This window comes from Haematobia irritans, chromosome 3 (assembly GCF_050003625.1).
Source record: "Haematobia irritans isolate KBUSLIRL chromosome 3, ASM5000362v1, whole genome shotgun sequence".
Classification (NCBI taxonomy): domain Eukaryota; kingdom Metazoa; phylum Arthropoda; class Insecta; order Diptera; family Muscidae; genus Haematobia; species Haematobia irritans.
In genome coordinates, this window is record NC_134399.1 from 1,498,652 (window position 1) to 1,525,820 (window position 27,169).

General features: G+C 31.7%; 1 protein-coding gene across 2 annotated transcripts in view; it reads right to left on the reverse strand.

The window, feature by feature from the left end:
- Pdfr (Pigment-dispersing factor receptor) overlaps positions 1-27,169 on the reverse strand; it is a 106,998-nt gene that overhangs the window by 64,271 nt on the left and 15,558 nt on the right. The gene's annotated exons all lie outside the window — the stretch shown is intronic.

A 27,169-nucleotide genomic window follows, 5' to 3' on the forward strand; every position in this document is an offset into this window, starting at 1 on the left:
AAAATCTATAGACTCAAGATTTAAGTCGGCTAATGCACTAGGGTGGAATACAATGTTAGTAAAAAAATATGGGAAACATTTAAATCTGAAGCAATTTTAAGGAAACTTCGCAAAAGTTTTTTATGATTTATCGCTCGATATATATGTATTAGAAGTTTAAGAAAATAAGAGTAATTTTTACAACTTTTCGACTAAAGCAGTGGCGATTTTACAAGGAAAATGTTGGCATTTTTGTCGAAATCAGAAAAACATATATATGGGAGCTATATCTAAATCTGAACCGATTTCAACCAAATTTGGCACGCATAGCAACAATGCTAATTCTACTCCCTGTGCAAAATTTCAACTAAATCGAAGTTAAAAATTGGCCTCTGTGGTCATATGAGTGTAAATCGGCCGAAAGCTATATATGGGAGCTATATCTAAATCTGAACCGATTTTAAACAAATTTGGCACGCATAGCTACAATGCTAATTCTACTCCCTGTTCAAAATTTCAATTAAATCGGAGTAAAAGATTGGCCACTGTGGTCATATGAGTGTAAATCGGGCGAACGATATATATGTTATGGGAGCTATATCTAAATCTGAACCGATTTCAATAAAATTTGGCACGCATAGCTACAATGCCAATCCTACTCCCTGTGCAAAATTTCAATTAAATCGGAGTAAAAGATTGGCCATTGTGGTCATATGAGTGTAAATCGGGCGAACGATATATATGGGAGCTACACGGTTGAAAAAGACTGTTTTTCATATGTTTGGCTATAAACATTATATGTTTGGAACACACATTTTTAAACACAATATTTTTGAGTGCAAGCATATAATGTTCATAAACTAGCATAACATGTTTGGGACATATATGTTAATATGTTAGACCATATTATGTTTGGGACATAAAATGTTTGTAAATATAATATGCTTGAATGCAAACATATATTAATTTAGAAATAGCCTATAAACATATATGTGTTTAGTAGCTTGGAGCGCTATTTAACAGGGAGCGATATTGAATTAAGTTGGTGGTTGTTGCTTGTTATTACAAAATTAACATTTTATTTTTCCTAGGGCAATTGATCAGCTACTTCTTTGATCCTTACAAACTGTGTGGTCCGCTGTTCGAATCCCCGTCCGGCAAAAGGTAAAATTAAAAGAAAAAAATCATAAAGTTGAATAATTTCTTCTACAATGTTTGTATTAAAAAAAAGGTGGTAAGAAGGTGGAAGTGAGAAAGATGTCGGGAAATATACAATTGGGCAGAAACAAAATTTTGAGCATTCAGGTCGAAAACCTATGTTGTTAGCACCTATATTACCTCTTTATTTTCATAATTCATTATGATTGTAAATATATAAATAAATAAATAAAATTTGGAGCACAATATTGTTTGGGAGAATTTTTTTTAAGCATATAATATTTTTGGGTGCAAAATGCTTCCAAACATATTATATGGTCACATAATAACATATTGTTTTTTGGAAGACAACATTATTGAATTGGGATGCAAAAATACAAAATGTTTGGAACTTAGACTACCCAAACATATATTGTTTAGACCAATATGCTTTCAAACATATTATATATTGGTAGAGATCAAACATATAAATGTTTGGGCAATACCCAAAAATGTATATGCTTGAAGCCAAATATGTTTGGGAGTATATGTTACAGAAGCGATTTTTTGTGAGGGTGTATATCTAAATCTAAACCGATTTCAAACAAATTTGGCACGCATAGCTACAATGCTAATTCTACTCGGAATAAAAGATTGGCCACTGTGGTCATATGAGTGTAAATCGGGCGAAAGATATATATGGGAGCTATATCTAAATCTGAACCGATTTCAATAAAATTTGGCACACTGGACTATAGTACAAATTGTTCTTCTTGTGCAGAATTTTAAGCAAATTTGGGTAAAACTCTGGCTTCTGGGGCCATATAAGTCCATATCGGGCGAAATGTATATATGGGAGCTTTATCTAAATCTGAACCGATTTATTCCAAAATCAATAGGGTTCTATTCTGAGCCAAAACACATACTTGTGCCAAATTTGAAGTCGATTGAACTAAAACTGCGACTTAGACTTTGATTACAAAAATTTGTTCACGGACAGACGGACATGGCTATATCGACTCAGGAGCCCACCCTGAGCATTTTTGCCAAAGACACCATGTGTCTATCTCGTCTCCTTCTGGGTGTTGCAAACATATGCACTAACTTATAATACCCTGTTCCACAGTATGGCGCAGGGTATAATGAAGAAATTCTGAACGAATTTAGTAAATCTTTATGCTTCATTAGTGTATAATATTTCCCCCTTTTTAGTTCATTTAACTGACGTACACAAAAAATTATTAAAGTCAAAGAAGCTTTTTCAAGACAATACTTCCATGCACTAAAATAGAATAAGTTGGCTTTAGTGTCATATAGGGTTCACATTTTTTTTGATTGTACTCCCAATGTGCACACTGAAAAAACAGTGAACCCACTAGGAAGAAAATATTTAGTTATTTTTTTAGAAATTTTTTAATAAATATTTTTCGCCAACTTCAAGAAAATTTATTAGACATTATTAATTTTTTTTCACTTTAAAGAACATATTGTAGTTTGAAAGAAAATTTTGGAATTCAAAATTGCAAGAATGTCTTTAGTGTCATACGAAGTTCATGATGGGCACATTTGCAATAAAAAGGAAATTTAAAGGAAGGAACTATTTTGTGAGAAGTACACGCAAAGAAAAAAAAACGTTTGGAAAACGTGTACCGAAAACGTTTTTCTTTTGTTAGAGTTTTTTGAATTGCTTCGAAAATTTTAAACTTTTATCACCAAATAAAAAATCGTTTGTTACAAAATTTTTATTTTTCAATAAAAAAAGTTATTTTTGAAATAACAACACAGTCCATTTCGTTTATATTAAACACTGTTCTTTTCTGACTTTAGGTCTTTAATAAGACACATTTTACAGTTCAAAATTTAATATAGTACAATGTAATGTTGAACATTTTTTCGGAATCTTCCGAATATATCTGGAATATATGTAAACAAAAAACAAAAGCAAAAAAAAAATTTTGGCCGAAGCAGGGATCGAACCCACGACCCTTGGCATGAGAGTCGGACGTAGCTACCACTGCTCCACGGTGCCAAACTAAATGTTTGTTTCTGTTAAATAAACTTTGTTTATTCGGTTCGTGGGCGCCGCAAGCTATGCTATATAAATATAACTTATATGGATATTTATCTATTGATGACCATAACAGGTACATAGCTCAGTGGTTAGTGTGTTGGCTTACAATGTGCATGATCCGCGGTTCGATTCTCCGTCCAGGCGAAAGGTAAAAAAAATTTTAAAAATTTATAAAATTGTATAATTTCTTCTACATTGTTGGTATTACAGGAAAAGGTGTTAAGAACTAAAAATCCTCGTGGATGTGAGAAAGATGTGAGGGACAATGCAATTAGCAAGAAAATAATGTATTTTTTTGAGCTAGTCTTTATGAAATTGTTTTTACATCCTGGAAAAGAATAAACGTTTATCACAAAAAGTATATACTTTTCTTCCAAATACACTTCCTTACAGCGAAAAGCAAATGAGAAACGAACTTTGTTTGTCTAAAATTTCGTTTGGGAGGAAAGAATTATTTTTTTGCGTGTACGAATTTAGTAAAACTGTTTACTTCATTCGTGTATAATTTTTTCCCGTTTTTTAGTTCATTTAACTAAGGTCCGCAAAAAATTCCATATATAATAATTCCATGAACGAAAATAAATTTAAATTGGCTTTAGTGAAATAGACAGTTCACTTTTTTTTGAGTGCATCATCTTTTCATTTAAATACTCTCTTATAATTATTCATTCAATTTACATATTTAAAATCACTTCTGTACGTTTGCTATCTTGGTTAAAATTATCATCTGGGACATAAATTATCATATCGTTTCTATTTCTATTGAACAATTGACCCTTTTATGGGAGATTGGAAAAATTACTTAAAAAAAAAAGCTCTTAAGAACATTTTAGGTATCCAAAGGCATTGCACAATAGAATAGACGATAATCTTGAAAATCTATGCATAATTTAAATACGAATTCCGATTCTATTTTATAAACTCAGCCAGGAGGTAAAAGAAAGAATTCCAATACGAATGGTCTATAGAAGTAGGAGTTGGAATAACAGCCCAAAAGGAGGAAAATTGCAGACAATGAGGAAATGAAGTGATGATAAGTAGACTTATTGGCATGAGTATTTCAAAAAAGGCGTTTTAAAGAATGTCAATATTTCTTTCTTTTCGAGAGATTAAAATTAGTAGACGAAGATGATATTTAAATATAATTGACATGAAAGAATCTGAGAATATAAATATGATAATTTAAGAAAATTATTTTTACTAGAGCTGTTGGTTTTTATGTCTCAAAGAGAGTGAATTTCTTTCTTATCAAAATAATAATAATAATAAATAATTTTTGTCTTCATTCACGAACTAAAATGATATAATTAATTTGTAATTGAAATTTCTTCACAGCAATTATGGTATCAATTAACGTTACTTAAAATTAAATTGATTAAAAAATAATTCATCCAGTTAATTAGTTTTTTTTTTGTTTTTGATTTTTATTTTGATAATTTTTTTTTGAATCGATTAAAAAAATGTGTTTGGAAACTTTCATTAAATTTTTAATTTGAAAAATTTTAGTGTTATTTTTTCTGTATGTGTTTTTATAGCTAAGTCGAAATGGCTTTTCACAACTCATATTACCACGATCAATCTGGTAGCTTTGAATTTGATTGGATTAAATTCATTTAGCTTTGCATCATATGAAAAAAAAAAAATGAAATTGTGAATATTATAATGAAATATATGAAATAAAATTAATTCGAGGAATTCACAAGTGATATAAAACTGTTATGATACACTTCTCGCTTTGTCATAAACATATTTTTTCCCATTACTAAAGTCATTGTATTTCCATTTCAAAGAAAGTATCAACGTAGCAAACAATTATTGTACATAGGAAATCACCATTTCAAATACAATTCAAGCCGTTAACATGAATAACAAGCACTAACATATATACATCCATCCACCCATCCACCCACACACACTCATACATCGTTAGAGGTAACATGCTATCTATAAATTGTATTTGGTTACACTACACAATTGGTTGTATAGAGTGTGCAATAAACGCCTTTGGCTATAAGCAAAATAGAAGTGTGAAAATACACGTGAACAAAAAAATGTCTATTCCTGGAAACAAATAAAGTTTCCTGTTGCTGTTATATGTAGCTTTTTTTTTAGGGTCAAGTAAAATTCGATGGATAGCTACGTAGTGTAGGTTTAAGAGACAACAATTGGAAATTTCAAATGAGGGAATATTTCGTTGGAAAGAAAAGTTATATTTTTTCGTGTGTAAATATGTATTTGAAATATGTTCCAACACCCTAGAACTTGTGATAGTATTCAACATATTCATCTAAAAATCAAATGTAAAAAAAGTGATGGATAGTTGCACGGATGCAAGGGAGAAGAATAATAGTTAGTAAATTGTATGAGGCTTTGTTTTCATTCCATTTTGAAGATACTAACTATTTCTAACTAAAAGCGTATAATGAACTAAGTCCACTTTTTTCATTTGAAACCAATTTTATACTAAGATAAAATTTTTACATATACCCTAACCTATGTGGACAGATTGAGACCGATGGTCAAAGACCCCATATAAACTGATACTTATCACACAAAAAAAAAAATTCTTTCGGAAATTCGAAATTCAAGGTTGTTGATGTACATATTTTACTAAATGCGCCTGAGATACATTCGCCCGGTAAGTTGATTTCTGAAGTGCTGGCCTAAGTATCTATAAATCGAAAATCGATTAATCAATTATTCGAATTTTGGCATGAAAATTTAAAAAAGTCGAAATCGATTATTAACCTAAAATTAATCGCAAAATCGATTTTAAATGTTCAACTAATTTTTAATTTTGACTATCAAAAATCGATTTTAATGTTTTATTCATTGGTTTCAATTAAATTGAAATGTAAGGAATGGGCACATATTTCTTCATTTTTATACCCTGCGCCACACTGTGGAACAGGGTATTATAAGTTAGTGCATATGTTTGCAACACCCAGAAGGAGTCGAGATAGACACATGGTGTCTTTGATAAAAATGCTCAGGGTGGGCTCCTGAGTCGATATAGCCATGTCCGCCTGTCTGTGAACACATTTTTGTAATCAAAGTCTAGGTCGCAGTTTTAGTCCAATCGACTTCAAATTTGGCACAAGTATGTGTTTTGGCTCGGAATAGAACCCTATTAATTTTGGAAGAAGAACAATTGGTACTATAGTCAAGTGTGCCAATTTTTATTGAAATCGGTTCAGATTTAGATATAGCTCCCATATATATCTTTCGCCCGATATGGACTAATATGATCCCAGAAGCCAGATTTGGTTGAAATTTTGCACAATTTGGCCAGATTTGGTTGAAATTTTGCACAATTTCGATGAAATTTTTCACTAGGAGTACAATTAGTAGTGTAGTCAAGTTTGCCAAATTTTATTGAAATCGGTTCAGATTTAGATATAGCTCCCATATATATCGTTTACCCGATTTACACTCATATGACCACAATGGCCAATCTTTTACTCCGATTTACTTGAAATGTTGCACAGGAAGTAGAATTAAAATTGCTTCAGATTTAAATGTTTCCCATATTTTTTTACTAACATTGTGTTCCACCCTAGTGCATTAGCCGACTTAAATTTTGAGTCTATAAATTTTGTAGAATTCTATCAAATTCTGTCTAGATCGAGTGATATTTAAATGTATGTATTTGGGACAAACCTTTATATATAGCACCCGACACATTTGACGGATGTGATATGGTATCGAAAATTTAGATCTACAAAGTGGTGCAGTCCCGCCCGACTTTAGACTTTCCTTACTTGTTATTTATAGAATTCTATTACCAATATTAGAATTTTGATTGGTAAAAATAAAAATCGATTTTTGGTTAAAAGTCAATAATCGAAAAGTTGAAAAATCGATTAGTGCTTTGTACTATAGATCCCTATGCTGGCCACTACATTGCTCTCTACATGTAAAAATGAAATTTTAGACCAAATTGGACAATCGATGCCATAAATAAAAATATTTTTGCCTTTAAGGATACAACTTTTACCAGAAAGGTACACTTCATTGGTCAAAAAATTCGTTTCGGAGGAAAGAATTATTTTTTTTTTTTGTGTATAATATAGAGGTGAGCACGTGACACGAAATTGTCGTGACTCACGGAAAAACACGCTCACGAAAATAATCCCAATAATCACGACATTTAAAAAATTTTCGTGCGTGAGTACAAATTTTCTTTTCGTGAGAGTGACTCATACCAAAAAATATTGTGCGTGAATAAGATTTCTCCGTCGTGAGTATGCGTGAACAAAATATTACTCACGTGCATACCTCTAGTATAAAATCAATGCACAATAATTGGATTTAATCCTTTTTTCCTTTTTCAACGAGTACAAGGACACTGTGCCTTTCCTCTCCTTGAGATTAACGTTTAACTTTGTTTCCTATATAAGTCCGAGATTTGGATTTAAAATCATTTTTTAAAATCCCTCAAAATGAGGTTTAGCGCATTAAATATCATTTAAAACAGATATAAAATTTTACAAAAGATGACTTACCGTTTTTTTATCTTAAGCTTTAGATGATGAGATAGTTGTCCATGCATATGTGATCTTGGACACATTCAAACAGACAATTAAAACGAAACAGTTTATGACATAGAATCAGACGTGCACCTGCTGGGGGTACGCTATATCAAATCTTTTCATTTTTTTTGTAATAGTAGCGAACAGTATGATACCATGATACCACGAGAATGTTATTTTTTCCATACCAAACTCGCCCTTATACATGGAAAGATACAAAACGAAATGACATTCGTTACATTTGTTAACAAAAATAGTGGAGAGATATTCAAATACACATAGGCATCTAAATACACATGCATACAAATGCTTATACACGGAGAGCAAATATAGCAGAGAAATGGTATTTATGTTTGTATTTGTATCTCTGTAAGTGTATGAGAGAATTACACTCGTCCACACTATGGTTCGTTAAACTAATGGAATGTGTGTTCAAGCACTTACATCTCGTTTCCTTTTGTGGATTTTCGAGAAGTTTAAGACACATGTCTGTGTTGGGTTCTAGGGAAACTTGACAAAGTTTTGCAAAGAATTGTTTAATTTTTATTCATTTCACTTTTCGTATTAGTCTGATATCGAAACAAACGATTTACTTTCAAATGATTTAATTCATAATTATTATTCGTTTTTTTATGGACAAAGAGAATTAAGTGAGAAAATTGAGTAATTGAAAACACGCCTAATTATTCAACTTTCAGTCGGGAAGAGTGGACATTTCTATATTTTCCAATATAGATCAAGGTGGCGAGTTTAGCCGCTAAAATCGTCATTTCACGATTACTTTTCTTTAATAATCCATTTTAAGGAATAAAATCTTTGTGAAAATTTGCTTTGGGATATTCCCCATCAAGTTATAATGAAATCTGCAACAAATATCTATAATTTTATGGCTTTTTTACAGATTTAGTTTTCACTTCAATGAAAAAATGACGATTTTAGCGGCTAAACTCGAACTTAATACTCACCTTAAGGAATAATGGTGCTTTAGTTGCCCATTTAAAATGAAATAGGAAATGATTTTTGTTTGTATTTTTGCATTAAAAACTATTTTTATTAATTAAGTAAGGCTAACTTAAACTCTATATAGCTGAGTATTTTTTTTTTTTATCTTACACTCTAGCATGGGTGCACACTGAAAAAAAAAATTGTCGTGAGGTCAAAGATTTCATGTCTTTAAATACGAGTGCGTATTAGATAGAAGACGCATTTATCTGACACAAAGATTTTTCATTGTTCCAAAGTCGATAAACTTTTCAATGAATTCGTTTGTCCTTATAGTTAAATAATTCGACTTTAAAATTTTGTAAGAAAGAGTACATGAAGAAAGAAGCTGAAAAAACGAAAAAAAAATAAATTTGTTTCTTAGAATCAAGTACAAAAACCAAAAATTTCAATGAGAATTGTACCTTAAATATATCCTTACTTCAATTGTCCGCTTCTTTGTCACGGAATTAATACCAAACTCCTTAGTATAAAGATAAAATCTTTGGATCCAGGCAAGCTTTTTCTCAGTGCATATAAAACAAAAAAAAAATATTTTATAAAGTAAAAGTACTTGAAAGTTTACATTCCATTCAAATATCCCATAGTGGAATACACTTTCTCAAGGATAAGCAGTGTTTTCTTACATACATGGGTAATTCTGTTGTACAAACAAAAAAACACCCACATGCTATACAGCCTCCCAGCCTCATTCCCTCCTAGTCCTATGCAATGTACCTATTTGGCCCATAATGCATATGAGACCAAATGAACTACACGCATGTAGGCCATTCATAGATGCATTTGTAATAGCTGGACGACACAATAGAAAGTCAAATAGACGGGTCTACGGACATGAAGAGACATACGTCCATCTGTATTTGTGAAAAATGACATTGTCAGCAATGGAAAACTGCCCTGTTGCCATTATAGTTTATAGTTTTGAAATGTTTTGAGTTTGTTGAGGCTGTTTTCTAGTCAAGTTAAACTTTTTCTACTAAGGCTAAGGATCTAAATGTTCTTCACTTGATATACTTGTGATATATATGTGGAAGTTTTCTAAAAACTGTTTTCAAATTTACAAACTCATGTGAACGATTTGTTGCCATGGTTTGAAATATGCTAGGGATGTAAAGCGAGATCATAATACCTCAAGAGTTGGGGAAATCATTTTATGGGAATCCCCGTTTTATATAAAGCTTTGCTTATATATTGTTGATTTTATTAAAACGGAATTAAAGTTTCAGCATCATAAAATGAGATACTCTCAATAGTCATGCGACACATTTCAAGATTTGGAATATATGTAAACATAAATGGGTTGGTCTCACAACTTGATTGTTAGTTTTGAAATTTAAATATGATATCTGTCGAATAATGAACTTGCACTGAAAAAGAAATGACCTGGTATGAAAAATTATGCAACCAAAATTTTAGAACACACAATTTGTACAATATTAAGGACTAATTTCTAAAATTTTAATTAAATGAAAATTCAAAATCTTTGAAATATTTCTCTTTTAATTTAGGCCACGAATTTTTGAAATTGACATGTCTTTGATGTAAGGCAAATTTTCCTTAAAGTATTTTTTTATTGATTTTAAGAAAAAATATTTAAATAAACTTTTGGATTAAAAACAGTTTCAAACATAGGCTACGACTTATTTTGAGTACTTTGCATCTTCGATTTAAGTTTTTGTTTTGAAATTAGGAAAATAATTTTACTTGGAAAATAATTTTATAATTGTCGGTTATAATTTGGATTTTTAACTGATAAATTTCAGTGTGATGTGAATAGTTTTCTTAATATATCTTAAAAAAAGAATGAAAATTCAATAAATGGGGTCTGTATCCGATTTTTAGTTGTATAGAGCCTAGATTTGGGAATTCATTCCAAAATCCTTAAAAGAAGGTCAATATCTTTGTATCCAAGTAAATTAGGAGTGCGCCACACTATGAAACAGGGTATTGTAAGATATTTACCACGGCTAGAAGGATACTAGATAGACACATGATGTCTGTGACAATAATGCTCAGTCGATATAGATGTATCCGTCTGTGCGAGCATCCGTCTGTCTGTCAACACTATGCTTTTATATATAGGGCGATTTTTTATTTGTCAATGCAATACGATAAGGATGTAAAATCGAGAATATGAGCTTCGCATTCCACGCATTTTTTTTTTTTTAATTTCAATTTCTAAAGTTGCAACTATTTTATAATACAAATTTTTATTGTTTCAATAATTTCAGTTTCGGAGGTGACAAATTTTTTTTAATACCAGTATTAATAAGCTTTAATTACCGGAACATGCACGCAAAGAAAAAACATTTGGAAAACGTGTACCGAAAACGTTTTTCTTTTGTTAGAGTTTTTTGAATTGCTTCGAAAATTTTAAACTTTTATCACCAAAAAAATTCGTTTGTTACAAAATTTTTATTTTTTCAATAAAATAAAGTTATTTTTGAAACAACAACACAGTCCATTTCGTTTATATCAAACACTGTTCTTTTCTGACTTTAGGTCTTTAATAAGACACATTTTACAGTTCAAAATTTAATAATGTCATGTTGAACATTTTTTCGGAATCTTCCGAACATATCTGGAATATATGTAAAAAAAAAACAAAAAAAACTTTGACCGAAGCAGGGATCGAACCCACAACCCTTGGCATGCAAGTCGGACGTAGCAACCACTGCTCCACGGTGCCAAACCAAATGTTTGTTTCTGTTAAATAAACTTTGTTTATTCGGTTCGTGGGCGCCGCAAGCTATGCTATATAAATATAACTTATATGGATATTTATCTATTGATGACCATAACAGGTACATAGCTCAGTGGTTAGTGTGTTGGCTTACAAAGTGCATGGTCCGCGATTCGATTCTCCGTCCAGGCGAAAGGTAAAAAAATTTTAAAAATTTATAAAATCGTATAATTTCTTCTACATTGTTGGTATTACAAGAAAAAGGTGTTAAGAACTAAAAAACCTCGTGGATGTGAGAAAGATGTGAGGGAAAATGTAATTAGCAACAAAACAATGTTTTTTTTTTGAGTTTGTCTTTATGAAATTGTTTTTACATCCTGGAAAAGAATAAACGTTTATCACAAAAAGTATATACTTTTCTTCCAAATACACTTCCTTACAGCGAAAAGCAAATGAGAAACGAACTTTGCTTGTCTACAATTTCGTTTGGGAGGAAAGAATTGTTTATTTGCGTGTGGAAATTCCGATTATGGGATTCTAAAATCCCCGCTCGTTACTTTTCATTCATACTCAAATATCGTATTCCCTATTTAGAGGTACAAGGAAATCCCATAAGCAGCCAAAGATATGCGGGTTTGTGGAAAACCGACCCATTTTGTGACTGGTTACCAGAGGTAGTTGGGCAAACCATCAAAACGGAACAAATACAATTTTCAATAAGGTTATTTCTTTTTTGAAAAATTTTCCTCTTCACCAACTTTGATTCTATTTGCAGTTTCCAGGATAACAACACTTAAGTGAGAATGTGCCTTAGAGTAGAGAATGTTCATTTTTCAAGGATATGTTTACCCCACTAAACTTGAACTTAACCCTGCTCAAGTTTTTGAACAAGTTTTGTTGTCAAACAGGGGTAACAAGACTTTCAAGGATTGTTAGGAGCCTATGGCGATTTAGAGTTTGTGTGTTTCAGTTTTGAAGCAATAACTATGATCATTGTGGTGACTAATGCGCTTTATATGGTACAGCGTCTTAGATAGATATTTATCATAAACTTTTCAAACACCAAATGGATGAAGATGATGAGCTTATGCGGTAATCTTTATTTGCGAAGTAAGCTATAAGAAAAAACTTATTTTTATTTGAATTAAAAAAAGTATATTTTTATCATAATTAAATTTATTGAAATTCAGTTGCATTAAGCGAAGAAAAACTACAAGTAACTGCCAGTTTGTTTAATACCTGAATATATGTGTCTCGCCTCAAGATATGTATTGAAGATTTTCATTTATCCAATGTGAATACAGCCTAAAGCTATGCAACACATTACATATAATATGCAAATGATGAGAATTATTTCGAAATAAAGTAGGACATGTTTTAAGCATGTTACTTCCTCTCTGCAATACCATTTCAGAATATATTACACTTATGCATGTTTAGCTAACCTCCCCTGTAGGACAATGGTAATTCAATGAACATTTCCTTAAGATATTAGAGATAGAGAGGCATGCATGCTTTTTATATAAACGATGACACCTGAAGATATGTACTCTATATTTTGTATAAAGTGCAATTATATCATACCGTTTAGGCAATGTTTTCATAAGAATACAGTGGAATAATTTCATGCTCTGTTGATTTCTACCTTAAAGCTTTCTCATTACGAAAACACCTGTTATACATTTGCCAAATGCCTTTCGGGAGGAAAATGTGAAAGCAGAAAACTTTACCAAATCATTATTATAATAAATGTTGCAAAACCTTCACATGTATAGTACAATTTGAATTGCATAATTATTTTCTCTCGAAAAGTTTTGCACATCTTATCCATATCATTTTATTATGCATTTTTCATGTATGATTCAAGATTGTGCCATATACCTTTAGAAATTCTAATTAAATGGGTAGATTTGAATATTGAATATTGTTGCAAATGTTAACATGTCTTGGCTTAGAAACGAATGTGGAACAAAAGACATTAAAATTTCACAAGAGCATTTAATTTGTACAATTCCAAAGAAAAAGTATGTTGAAATAAAATATTTTTTATATGAAATTCTCTAAGAACATTTTTTTTATTATGAAAATAAGACATTTAAGAAAGAAGTTCACGTGCTGTAGTTTCAAAAATGCTGACGACAACCTTGTAATGAAAGAGTAAATCATAATGAAAACAAGCATGCTCATTGGATGATTTTGTCTTTACACACATGATGTTGGTATTGATTCCGAGTCAAAGAAGCGAATTTCTTTGAAAACGTGTGAACGGCAACTTTGATTTAAAAATTCGGACTCAACTTTGAGCATAAATTATGCTATGCTTCATGTAAAAAACGTTTTAAAAAAAGTTTTGAAAGACATCTCCTATTTTTGAACATTTTTTCGATTTGTAGTTAAAAATTTAAAAACAATTTCATTAATTTTTAAGAATTTTTCAGAATTACTGTGTCAATACTGATATCAATTCACGCTGGTGTTTCCTCCAAATTAATTACTTTACATACCATTATAATTGCAATACGAGCTTATTTGACATGGAGATTAAGGATTTGGTAAAAAAGAAAATGGCAGATACCAATCTCACAAGGCTAACTATACATATGTATCAGTGTTGGCTAATACACATTTCCTTAGTCTGTAGTAAGATCTGGCCGGGTGAGATGATTAAATTTCGGTCTTATAATTCCATGGTCTGACACATAAATGACGTCGCTAGTATTAAATGCATATTACTTTTATATAGTACCAACCTTCAAATGATTCGTGTCAAAATTTGATGTCTGTAAGTCAATTAGTTTGTGAGATAGAGCGTCTTTTGTGAAGCAACTTTTGTTATTGTGAAAAAAACGAAAAAAAAGAATTTCGTGTTTTGATAAAATACTGTTTTCTGAAGGGAAAAATACGGTGGAGGCAAAAACTTGCCTTGATAATGAGTTGGCGGACTCTGCCCCAGGGAAATCAACAATAATTGATTGGTATGCAAAATTCAAGCGTGGTGAAATGAGCACGGAGGACGGTGAATGCAGTGGACGCCCGAAAGAGGTGGTTACCGATGAAAACAACAAAAAAATCCACAAAATGATTTTGAATGACCGTAAAATGAAGTTGATCGAGATAGCAGAGGCCTTAAAGATATCAAAGGAATGTGTTGGTCATATCATTCATTAATATTTGGATATGCGGAAGCTCTGTGCAAAATGGGTGCCGCGCGAGCTCACATTTGACCAAAAACAACAACGTGTTGATGATTCTGAGCGGTGTTTGAGCTGTTAACTCGTAATACACCCGAGTTTTTCCGTCGATATGTGACAATGTATGAAACATGGATCCATCACTACACTCCTGAGTCCAATCGGCAGTCGGCTGAGTGGACAGCGACCGGTGAACCGTCTCCGAAGCGTGGAAAGACTCAAAAGTCCGCTGGCAAAGTAATGGCCTCTGTTTTTTGGGATGCGCATGGAATAATTTTTATCGATTATCTTGAGAAGGGAAAACCATCGACAGTGACTATTATATGGCGTTATTGGAGCGTTTGAAGGTCGAAATCGAGGCAAAACCGCCCCATATGAAGAAGAAAAACGTGTTGTTCCACCAAGACAACGCACCGTGCCACAAGTCATTGAGAACGATGGCAAAAATTCATGAATTGGGCTTCGAATTGCTTCCCCACCCACCGTATTCTCCAGATCTGGCCCCCAGCGACTTTTTCTTGTTCTCAGACAGCAAAAGGATGCTCGCAGGGAAAAAATTTGGCTGCAGTGAAGAGGTGATCGCCGAAACTGAGGCCTATTTTGAGGCAAAACCCAAGGAGTACTACCAAAATGGTATCAAAAAATTGGAAGGTCGTTATATTTAGTCGTTGTATCGCTCTTGAAGGGAACTATGTTGAATAATAGAAACGAATTTTGACAAAAAATGTGTTTTTCTTTGTTAGACCGGGGACTTATCAGCCAACCTGTTATATTAATTTCTTATGAAAATTACATGCGAGAATTATTCTTCCGAAATTGAACAACTTTTTCACCACCAATTACTTAATCTCCATAACCAATAAGCTCGCATTCCAGTTATAATGATATTTTTCAGAATTACTAATATGAAGTGAAACATTATATCGCATTCGTATTTTAAGGACAATAAAACTTTGGCCTCATGACAATAGTTTTTTCAGTGTAGATTTGATGATGAATATTTAGTTCCTTTACGCTGGAATTACTGATTATATGATGACACTGGATAATAGTTTCCATAATTTCATTGACTTTTTCAGCGATCGAACCATAGATACAAAATTTCAATGGTGGAATGAGAGGAATTGTTCCTGTTTAGAAAAATGGACTAGGACCCCATAATGTATGTATTCAAATATTTTTTACTGCTTACTTATAATAAAATTTTATTATTTTCTCATTTCTTTTTATTCAATAAAGCCATAGGCGATTTTTTGCCCAAATCAATGGTTCAACAAATTTTTAATGTTCGATATGATTGGAGTTTTTAATATGAAAAAAAATATTTACTGTTGTTGAACAAGCTACAAATGCAAATAAATGTATGCGAATGTTTTTTTTTTCAAGGTTTAAATTTATAAAAATAAACTTCCTATATTTAAGTAACAAATTTATGCAAACATTTGAAAATGCCTGTATTTTTATTTGAGTTGTATATTGCAACCTATAGTTCCACGAGAGTATATAAATAGTCTTTCCATTTGTTAACGATTGAACGATGGAAGTATTGATGCATCGTGCTGTATTTAATCCCACATGAGTTCAACAATTCAATGGCAGTAAATCTTTGACTCGCAGCACAAATAGCACTCAAACAAAATTTTGATAATAATCAAATGAAAACAGAAGCTGAAATTGTAAATAACGAAATATAAAAAATGTAGAAAAAAATCTTGTAATTACTCTATGGGAAATGGATCAACCCCAGGACCGCTAAAAGACTAGCTTTTCGGTGTGTATTGATCTGTCCAAGTTCTGGTCAAAAGGTATGGAAGGGACCGGTAATTTTAATACCAATTTCCTTAATATTCTTTGTTCTGGGGAAGCTTTTGTCTAATATTTCAGTTTTATTTTTAAAAAGGTTGATTAGTATAGACAGACAGACGGACATTGTTTTTTAGCCGACTTAGGATCATACCTAGTCATCAAGATGTTGCCTGAAGACGTATATCGTTTCGAGTGTCCCATGTTCCGTTATTTGGAATGGCAAATCGCAAGAATTTATTTTCTAACCGAAAAAATCAAAATACTCTCGAACAAATATGTCAATTATTAATAATTAACGGTGAAGAATTTTTGAGAATTTTTAAAGCCAAGCTGACGTTAGTTCAACAAAATTTTTCTTTCATGCACTTAACTTATAAGGACAAAACGACTTCATTGAAAAGTTTATCGATTTATGGACAAGGAAAAAACGTTGTAGAAATGGGTCTTTGTGCTAAGCAAAATTTCAACCCCAGGCCTCACGAAAATATTTTTTTCAGTGAATGGTAGAGAAATCCAAATCCGTCAATTTTTTCCCGACATGCTGATAGATATCAATATCAAATTTCCTCGATTTTTTAGTTGTTTTTTGTTCTAGTGCATGACTTTTGATGTCAAATGTCCTGTTGCACAACTTTTTGTCAACTTCATGTGGGTGCTGATTTATCAGGTGGAAATGCTCTCCATTGATGTGGATGGTTTAAATATCTGCTACGCTACTCTAGGCATTTTGAATGTGAACAGTAAATCAATATTTCCAAATGAATATTTTTTCTCAGTAATCACAACACTGAAATGCAAACTGGGAACTATGTAAAGAGAACATGAACTTGAAACATGAATTATACATGGACTTGGAGGTTTATGGTCCATTGGTATATGAGTCCATTGGTCAGCAATCATATTGTTATTGCTTGCAAGTTATTTGAAATTTACATTGAATCTTGGCTAAGCCGCATGGGTATATATGTCATAAACGATGTGTTCCATTATCAAGCAGTCAGTCAGAGGCTTTATCCATGGAATAGGCTTTAAAGATTCAATTGCTTTCCCAGAGGCGTTGCCGGGTAACGGGTAACTATTTGCCTGGTAATTGCGTTGATGCTACAACAAAATAAACAATGTTATTGGCACAATAAAAAATCATAGCAAATTTCGGAAAACAAATATTGGCTGTGGCTATTGTATTTATTCCCACAGTTGTCCATATTCACATATTGCTCTTATTATGCCAATGGTATTTATTTGATTTAAAAAAAAAATCTCTGTGTTCTCTATTGAGAATTTATGGAACTTATCCTAAAGATGATGATGATGATATGATGATAATCTATAGGTTATGATGGGAATTCGAATGAAAATGTCAACTATGATAATGAGGATACTTTTGTGTGTGCAATCACAATATGACCAAATTAAATTGGTATTTTATTGGAGTTTTGTTAAATAAATGTAATAGAGTCAAGAGAAAATGTACATCCTCTTTGTTAAGAGTATCAATTATTTTCAATGCATTTACAATGCGAATTAGATTGCGATATTTGATTCAATTTAGTATTAAATAAATAAAAAAAGTAAATAAAAGAAAAAGGCTGAAAATAAACATGAAAAGTAGAATTATTAAAAAAAAAAAAACAAAAACAGAAATAAGGCATTCTTACGGCATGTTCACACTGGGCAAATATTTGACACAAATCAAAAAAAGAATTGTGGCGACGAATCAAACCAACAAACATTTTTAGCATATATATTGTATCAGAATAAGAGTATTTTTCAAAAACAATATCCCAATATTACGAAAGTGCTGCAGAAATGTGTGCCGCAATTATGCCACCTTATGCGTAAAAAGAAAATATTCTTTTTCTACCAAGAGACTCGAGAAATCACATCTGGGGGACGGTTTATATGGGGACTATATATAATTATGGACCGATATGGATCAATTTTTGTATGGTTATTGGAGGATGTTTACTAACATACGTACGAAACTTTAACCGGATCGCCAGGAAGTTCTTTAATTCAATTTGGTACAAAGTCTATTTTAGAATACTTCTGAAAAGTGCAATGCAAAACCTATATTAACTCCTATTATATCAATAATTATGTTGTCTTTAGTTAACAAATATCCTTATAATTTGCTGTTAAAATCTTTTTTTTTTTTTTTTTTGATAACAATAACATTAATTAAAATTTTGTTCTTAATTTCCATTTAAAATTTTCTGGTAGATAAAGTTGATTGAAATATTTGCTTCTGTGCTCCATAAGAAAAGATTAGCAAGCAATGGGATTCTATGCAACAATAGAATAGTAATTTTTATAAATATTTTTCTTTTCCATTTCTTTGGCATTTGCAGAAGGAGTCTTTGTCCAAGGTTCAAGTAATTTCTAAATAAAAATACTTTTCCTTCTCCCGCATAGATGCAACAGACATCATACACTTTTTGCTATATACTTTTCTTTTTGCCACATTCAATTAATGTTGCATTTTTAGATCGTCATTCAACTTAAAGAATAAGATGAAGGTATTTGCAGAATTTTTTCATTTATGTTTGTGAAGAATTTTCTTTCTCACAAGTATTGAATTATAACTCGATATAATAGAGCGTATGCTGTGTTAAATTTCAATCTGATTTCTTAAATGTAGCAATATGAAAAGCTTGTTTGATTTTGGTGTGAAGTTCAATTGAATATCTCTACTTTTAAATATTCTATTGAGAGTATAAATAGATTATAAATAGAAATTCATAAATTGATATTTTTTGTGACATTAACAGTTTCTTTTCCATAAAATAGGGATAATGATTTTCATTTTCTTTTTTCTCACTTGACCTAAAAATGGTTATTGTATTTTTCACAAAAAAGGTTTAAAACGTCAATTTTCAAGATAATCCTTGGGATTTTCAAGTTAAAGGGTCTTTATTATAAGACATTGGTTTATTTTAAGCCACACGACTCACGAGTTTCCCCTTATAATGGTTTTAAAGGCTTTGCATTGTAAACTTCACCATTCCCAAATGTTCTCTTGGGAAGAAAAAACAAGTTTTAAGTCTATATGTTAACTTTTGTTGTTAATGTATTTAATTTGATTTGATTTATCACAAATAAAATATTGCTATTGGTAATAATTATGACCTTTTTGCTGGAGACTTCAAATTAATTAGCCTAGCAATTATAGAAGCTTAAAATATTAAAATAAGGGCATTGTCTATATGATGGGATTTATTTACAATTAGATAAATTTAAAACCCAATCTCTTAAGGGATGGTAATATTTCAATGTGTTTCTTATTTGCCATAAAATGTTTCCAAATCAATGAGACCTTTTTATATCAAATGTTTTTTATGATTTGAGATTCAATAATTTGAATTTCTAATGTGACATTTATTAATAAACTTGAAAATCGATAAGATTTGTGTCCAGATTAAATTTAGGGGTATATTTGGAATCAATACCAAAATCTTTAAGTGAACTTTTTTTTTTTTGAATGCACTTTGTAATTGGCCTTTGTTGACCAAACACATTATCAAAATTTCGAAATAAATATTAAACGTTTATATACGCAAAGAAAAAAATATTTGGAAAGCGGGGAATGCAGATGTTGTTCTGTTTTTAAAGATTTTTTTGGAATTTTTCAAACACTGAAAAACTATAATACAGTGCAGCTGATATGTATTGCAACTAACTTCAGGTTCCTATAATTTCCTGCCCGTCTGCCAGCTAATAGGTTTGTTTCAGTGACATTTTATTATATTGTTCACAAGCTCACAAAATCATTATGATATATTGCATTCAAATACAGCGCGATTGCTTTATATTTGGCTAGAAAATAGTAAGATTTTATTTTTAATTTTTTTTTTTTTGGATTTCCTCAAACATTTAACACATTTTTTTCACAAAATCCAGAGTAAACTATCTAAAGAAATTTTATTTATTTGTGGTCTATTGATATTTCATTATTATGGCAATGGGAATTTTATTGAAAAATATCGAATTACAAAACCAATTTATTAAAAACATTTTCATAAATTTGCTCTTTATTTTTTGGCTGGCGTTAGAACACAATTAACTATGAGAAATTTTATTAAATGTGATATAAACTATAAAATACCTATATATCTGTACTTGGGATATATTTAGAATAAAATGTCCATACACCTGTATTTACCCAAAGCTGCTTTGTCTTACTTAAGTGTTCAAAATTAAAAATTGAAAATTAAATATTTACAGTAAATATTGTAAAATTAACAAAATAAAACAAAGAGAACTATCAACATGCTGACCATCTTTACCTACACTAAAAATAATATTGACCTAATATTGAAGATTATGCAACTTAAATTTTAGGATTCGAAATTTACGCAATGCTCAGGACAAAATTTTTTTAAAATAATGACATTTTAATTAAAAGAAAGTTTATAATCCTTGTTTCAAAATTTTATTTTCATTAAATTTAGGACACAAATCTTTAAATTTTGCATCCCTCTGTTGAAGTTGTAGATCTTTGAAGTAAGGCAAATGCTCCTTAAATTAAAGAAAAACATTTTTAATTTAAAGAAATCGTCTTTAACTCAACTGACATATTGAATTTTTAATTTTAAGATAAAAATGCTTCAAATATAGGTTAAGATTTATTTTAAGGATTTGCATCTTTGCCCAGCAAAAAAATTTGGAAGTTCTTGCAAAGGTACAACTTTAAAAGCACTTCGGGAAGATGCACTCCCAATGATGTTCTTTATTTTAACTCCCCAGGAAGTTCTTTTAATTCAATGTTTAATAACTTGGTTTATTCATACTTTTAATGGGTAATTTTAACTTTTTTGTTTCAAATAGGTTAAAAACAGAGTAAGAATTCATAAAATGGTACAAATCATTTAAATTTTGTCGAAAAAATGCTAAATCTAATCTGAAAAAATTGTGATTTTTTGAAAATATTTGAGTTCAAACGTTTCCGACTAGCGTTAGAATCCGTTAAAAATTATAAAAAATATAAAAATTATTTATTTGACAAAATATCACAGAATTTTTTAATTTACATCCAAAACATTGAATTCGGATCACACCTAAAGAAGTGATGCAAATTCAGTGCAGCGGCTGTTGAAATGGAGGACTTCCGTCCTATGACAAGCCCATGTTAAATTCATCGCTTCTGCGTCATCCAAATCCGGATCCAAAAATAACATTTTCATTACTTTTTGGCGACGCTTTTTTTGCTGGGTGGTTTAAAGTTTTTCAGCATTAAGAAAACAGTTTTTACTTTGAAGTACTTCGGATTTTGAAACTCAACGTTGTTTGTACATGAATACCTTTATTAATATATCGCAAACAGAGAATAAAAATTCGATGAATGAGATCTGTATCCAATTTTAATTTTATCGATCCTAGATTTAAAGCCAGAGAGATCCCTAAAAATGTATGTATTTTAAAGAAGCCGCATCTTTGGCTCGGAATCAATACCAAAATCCTTAAAGGAAGGTCAAAATCTTTGGATCCAAGTAAACTTTTTTTTTGAGTGTACATAGATTATATGCTTTGTATAAAGTTATGAATTCACTTTTGGCAAATTTTCATTAATAAAGTTTTTTTTCGGTAATTTTGAGTTTATTAAATAATTAGAAAATATTTCGAACCCTTAGTAAACTCTAAACTTATAGTTATGCAAAAGCTACACTGCATAACAAAATCAAATAATTTTTTTTTTGTTTTAAATTTTTATGTTAAATTTATGGATTTTAATGTAACATAAACTCGAATTTATGGTATAAGCGGCTAAACAAAAATAATTTTCTAGTTTTTACAAAATCTTTTAAAATTAAACTGAGCTAATAAAATCAATGCAATTTCTCCTTTGCATTGGATAAAGTGTAAGGTCTAAAATGTACGTAATATATTATTCCTTATTTTATATAACTATTTTTAAATGTGCATCCAGAGAAAAGCTATCAATACCGCAAGGTATTGGAATTATTACTTTTTTGTGTTAAATCGATATCTAAAGCCAGCAACAAAATATGCCCGGATGTTGGTGGTCTATCGATTGCAAAGGGTATTGATAATTGACTCCATAAGGTAACAAAATGATAACGTAGAAGATAAGTTTATTATTTATTTCATTTATTTATCCCATATCGATGGCAAAATTTATATGACAATCTAAAACCGAAATGGTATCACAATATCCAATATCAAGTAGTTTTCATTGGTTTTCTCTCAGTCTATGGATTCATATGGAATCATGAAGCTCTAAATGTGCTAACACCTTTGATTATTCTAGCAAATGAAAGCCTTCTTTCGACACCAAATGGTGAATAAATGCTAGTAAATTTTTTTCTCACGATATCGGACATCTTTCAACAGTTTGTATTTATTATACCTGGCTTTCCGGGATTTAATAGCCTAGCCTACTCATGTCAGAGACGAAAGTACATACTTAAGCACACGTATTTCAATATTTATAGCTCCCAGCACTCATCATCGAATAAGGCCAAGAGTCATAAATAATGGATTTTCCGAATTATTTGCTTGTTTTTCTACGGCAACACGAGAATAGTCTACAATATGCAGTCGACTGGATGTTATTGAAAGTGTATCAATTTGCTGCCCTATTCCAAGCACACTGGTGGCAGCCAATAAGAAGAAATATCACTTTCGAATAGGATAAAAGCATTCAATAATTCTGGTAACATATTTTTAGAATCTAGCCTTGATACGACGCCCTATGGATTAGACTAGTTGAACTGACTTTGAGAATGATAATGGGAGCTGCATTCACCATCCTGGAAAAAAGTAGTAGTATCCTATACCTTAATAATGACAGCAAGTCCTCTTCAATCTAAATGAGCCTTTATAGTCATTGAAAAACTAAAATACAGTGCGTCTGATATGTATTGCAACAAACTTTAGGTTCCTATGATTTCTGAACTGCCCGGCTGACAGCTTACAGATTTATTGCAGTCACAGTCTATTGTATTGTTTACAAGCTTACAAAAGCATTTTGATATATTGCATTCAAATAAAGTTATTGGTGATAGAATTCAAGTGTCGTTGCTTTATAGTTGGCTAGGTTAGGTTAGGTTAGGCGCCAGCCCGATGAATCAGGCTCAATTAGACTATTCTGTCTATTTTGATACCACAGTGGTGATCTTCTTTCTTATCACTGAGTGCTGCATGATTCCATGTTAAAATCAATCACAAGGGACCTCCTTTTTATAGCCTAGTCCGAACGGCGTTCCACATTGCAGTGAAACCACTTAGAGATGCTTTGAAACCTTCAGAAATGTCACCAGCATTACTGAGGTGGGATAATCCACCGCTGAAAAACTTTTTGCTGTTCAGTCGAAGCAGGAATCGAACCCACGATCTTGTGTATGAAAGGCGGGCATGCTAACCATTGCACCACGGTGCCTCCATAGTTGACTAGAAAATCGTTTCTATCTATACAGCCCCCGGTATTTACATGTGAATAAATCTTTTGTTACCGTGATATTGTCAGTATTGTATCGCATCCAAAAATGGAGGAACAAAGTCGGTAGCACCAGCAGAAATCATCCGAAAAGAGAAGGCCACACGCAGAGAAGGAAAATGATCACCTCCTAGAGCAAAATATTATTTGTGGGTTGAGAAAATGGAACAAACATGGTTGTAGAAATCAGATACATAATGTTCGCGAAAACAACATGTTTGCGACCAACATATTACATGTTCATCGTCCAAAAATAGAACTTTGGTCTAGAAGGTAATCAAACTCCTCCTCTGGGTGCAGATTGATTCGATATCCACGCAGCAGTAGTAGAAAATATTTTCGTGAGCTGAATATATCACGGAAATCATGTAATAAATATTGAGGTTCAAAAACTGCAAGAGTTCGACGATGCACAAAAAATAGTTAGACTGGAAAGAGCCCAGGAGTTGCATGGCTTGCACGAAAATGGCCAGTTAACGAATTGATCGGATTTACTTGCCAAAAAGGTCAGCTGATTAGGTTAGGTTAGGTTATGTGGCAGCCCGATGTATCAGGCTCACTTAGACTATTCAGTCCATTGTGATACCACAGTGGTGAACTTCTCTCTTATCACTGAGAGCTGCCCGATTCCATGTTAAGCTCAATGACAATAGCCGAGTCCGAACGGCGTTTCACATTCCAGTGAAACCACTTAGAGAAGCTTTGAAACCCTCAGAAATGTCACCAGCGTTACTGAGGTGGGATAATCCACCGCTGAAAAACTTTTTGGCGTTCGGTCGTAGCAGGAATCGAACCCACGACCTTGTGTATGCAAGGCGGGCATGCTAACCATTGCACCACGGTGGCTCCTCGGTCAGCTGATCATTTAAATAATCGGTGTGGGCCGATGGTCGCCCGCCCTTCATATTAATCGATCGTGCGGTCAAAATAAATGCCCCATATTATCGGGAATATGACCTTAAGACAGTATTGGAGTCCTCGAGAGAAGAACATTTCGGCTACAGACCATGGACACTCCAACAGGCCTCAGCATCATCGCACTCAACAGGCATTAACCTAAAATGGCTTAATTTCTGCCGCAAAATCCCCACCAAAATCTCCGGATCTCAATTCGTTGGACATTTGTGCCTGGAATATTTTGAAGAGTAAAATTCTCACTAAAAAATACAAAAGTGTCGGTCATCTTATGCAGACACTTCGCCGGGACTGGGTAAAAATACGGCAGAACCACTTTCGCGAAGCGTGTGATCTCCAGATATCAATTCGTTGGATTTTTGCGTCTACGGAATTTTGAAGTGTAGGGTTGTCACTAAAAAAATATCAAAGTGTCGGTAGTCTCAAGATGGTGCTTCGTCGGGAATGGACCAAAATACCGCAGAACCACTTTCATGAAGCGTGTGCACGCAGAAAAGGAATATGATCACCTCAAACATGTTTCAAGAGCAAAATGTTATTTTTGTATGGTGACCATGTAACATGTTTGTCAATAAAATATTATTTTCTCGTCAAATATAATCTGCTTGTCGAAAACAGATACATGATTTTCGAGAAAAAAACATGGTTGCGAAAACCATGTTACATGGTCACCACCCAAAAAAAAACATTTTGCTCTTAAAACATGTAAAAAATATCAAAGTCTCGGTAATCTCAAGATTGCGCTTCATCGGGAATGGGCCATAATGCCGCAGAGCTACTTTCGTGCAGCATATAATGGCCGGCCATTTGAATTCCATAATTGAAACTGATTCTAAAATTTGATGTTATATCCGACATTTTTTGTTTTAGAAAAAATGACATTTAAAAACTATTCTCTTTTATTACTATGTATTTTCTTTAAGAGAAAATAAACCTTAATTTATGACAAGTGTAGCAACGGTTGCCCCTAGTCTGGTTTATTGGATATTAAAAATCATTTGCATAAAATTTCATTCCTCTGAAAAGAAAACGAAAATCAACCAACAATTGGTTTTATAAGCAATATATCGAATTGTTAAAAAATCACGATAATATGAAACTCCATTTGACGATGAAGAGCATTCGATAAATATATAGTTTATTTTATTTGTTTTTTCTCAAATTCTATGCTCAAAATATGTCTGAGTCGTCCACTATGCAACATCTGACACAAGTGTGCAGAAAATAGTTTATGATTCTTTTTTTAATGAAAACAGCCGATAACAACTGTTAAATAAGTTTTATGAAAATGATTTGAGGAAATACTTTTCATTGATTTGCATTTTATTAACTTTAATGAAAAAAATTCATTTTAAACGATTGCTATAGAAAATAAATTATAATACGGATATACAAATAAATTATAATAATTGTTTTAATTTATGAAAGAGGTAGCATTTAAATATTACAGGTGCGGCCAGAAAATCTGAGAACGATTTAAATAGTTGTAAATGGTTTAGTACATGCAAGACTTTAATTTATTTTCTGGGAAACGCAATTTTAGATCAACGAGGTTTTCAGTTCAGTTACAAAGGTATAATAAACAAATATTTAGTTGCCTTTACAGAGACAACTTTACAAATAAAAGAAAATATCGTTGGTCTAAAATTTGATTTCGGATGATTTGTGTGTATAGTGTATCATCCCAAATATATAGTCGTATAAATAAATAAATTAGTTTGCTTTTACTTCCCTCCATTAAAACGGTTTGTTGTTACTGAGTTCAATCCATTTCCCGGATGTATGTATTCATGCACTTCAATTGAAACCAAAACAACAAAAAAAAAGAAACACTCAATAGTTTTGTTAACATGGCTTTTGACTTTAATTGCATAAACTGTATGGATTTTTTATATATATAATTAAAGGGTATTAAACATTGCGGGAATCAATTAATTTCATGTATCCTGAGATACAATTAACGTCATCACAACATATGGCCTGCAGTAATTGTTCTTGTTTATTGGCTAGATTATCTGACAGTATGCCGTTGAAGAGATACCAAATTTTTATCAATGGGATATTATAAATAAATAAAATCATTCAATTAATATAATAATAGGAAAGGTACACAAATTTGTGGCTGATAGTGACAGGTTAGAAAAAAAACACTCACTTTTGGTACATATTAACGCATGATAAGTGAACATATGGTGATAATGTGGAACTATGGGCAAATTACTTCAATTGAATATGTGTAAAGATTGAATGGTCTGTAATTTAATGTAGTTTTGCAGTCAATCTACAATTTTTTTGTGAGAAAAGAGTTGACAAATAAAAATAGTCTCATATATTATGTGAGTGAATTTGAGTGACATTTCACTCACCATCATAAATTATCACTCACTAAGAATCAAG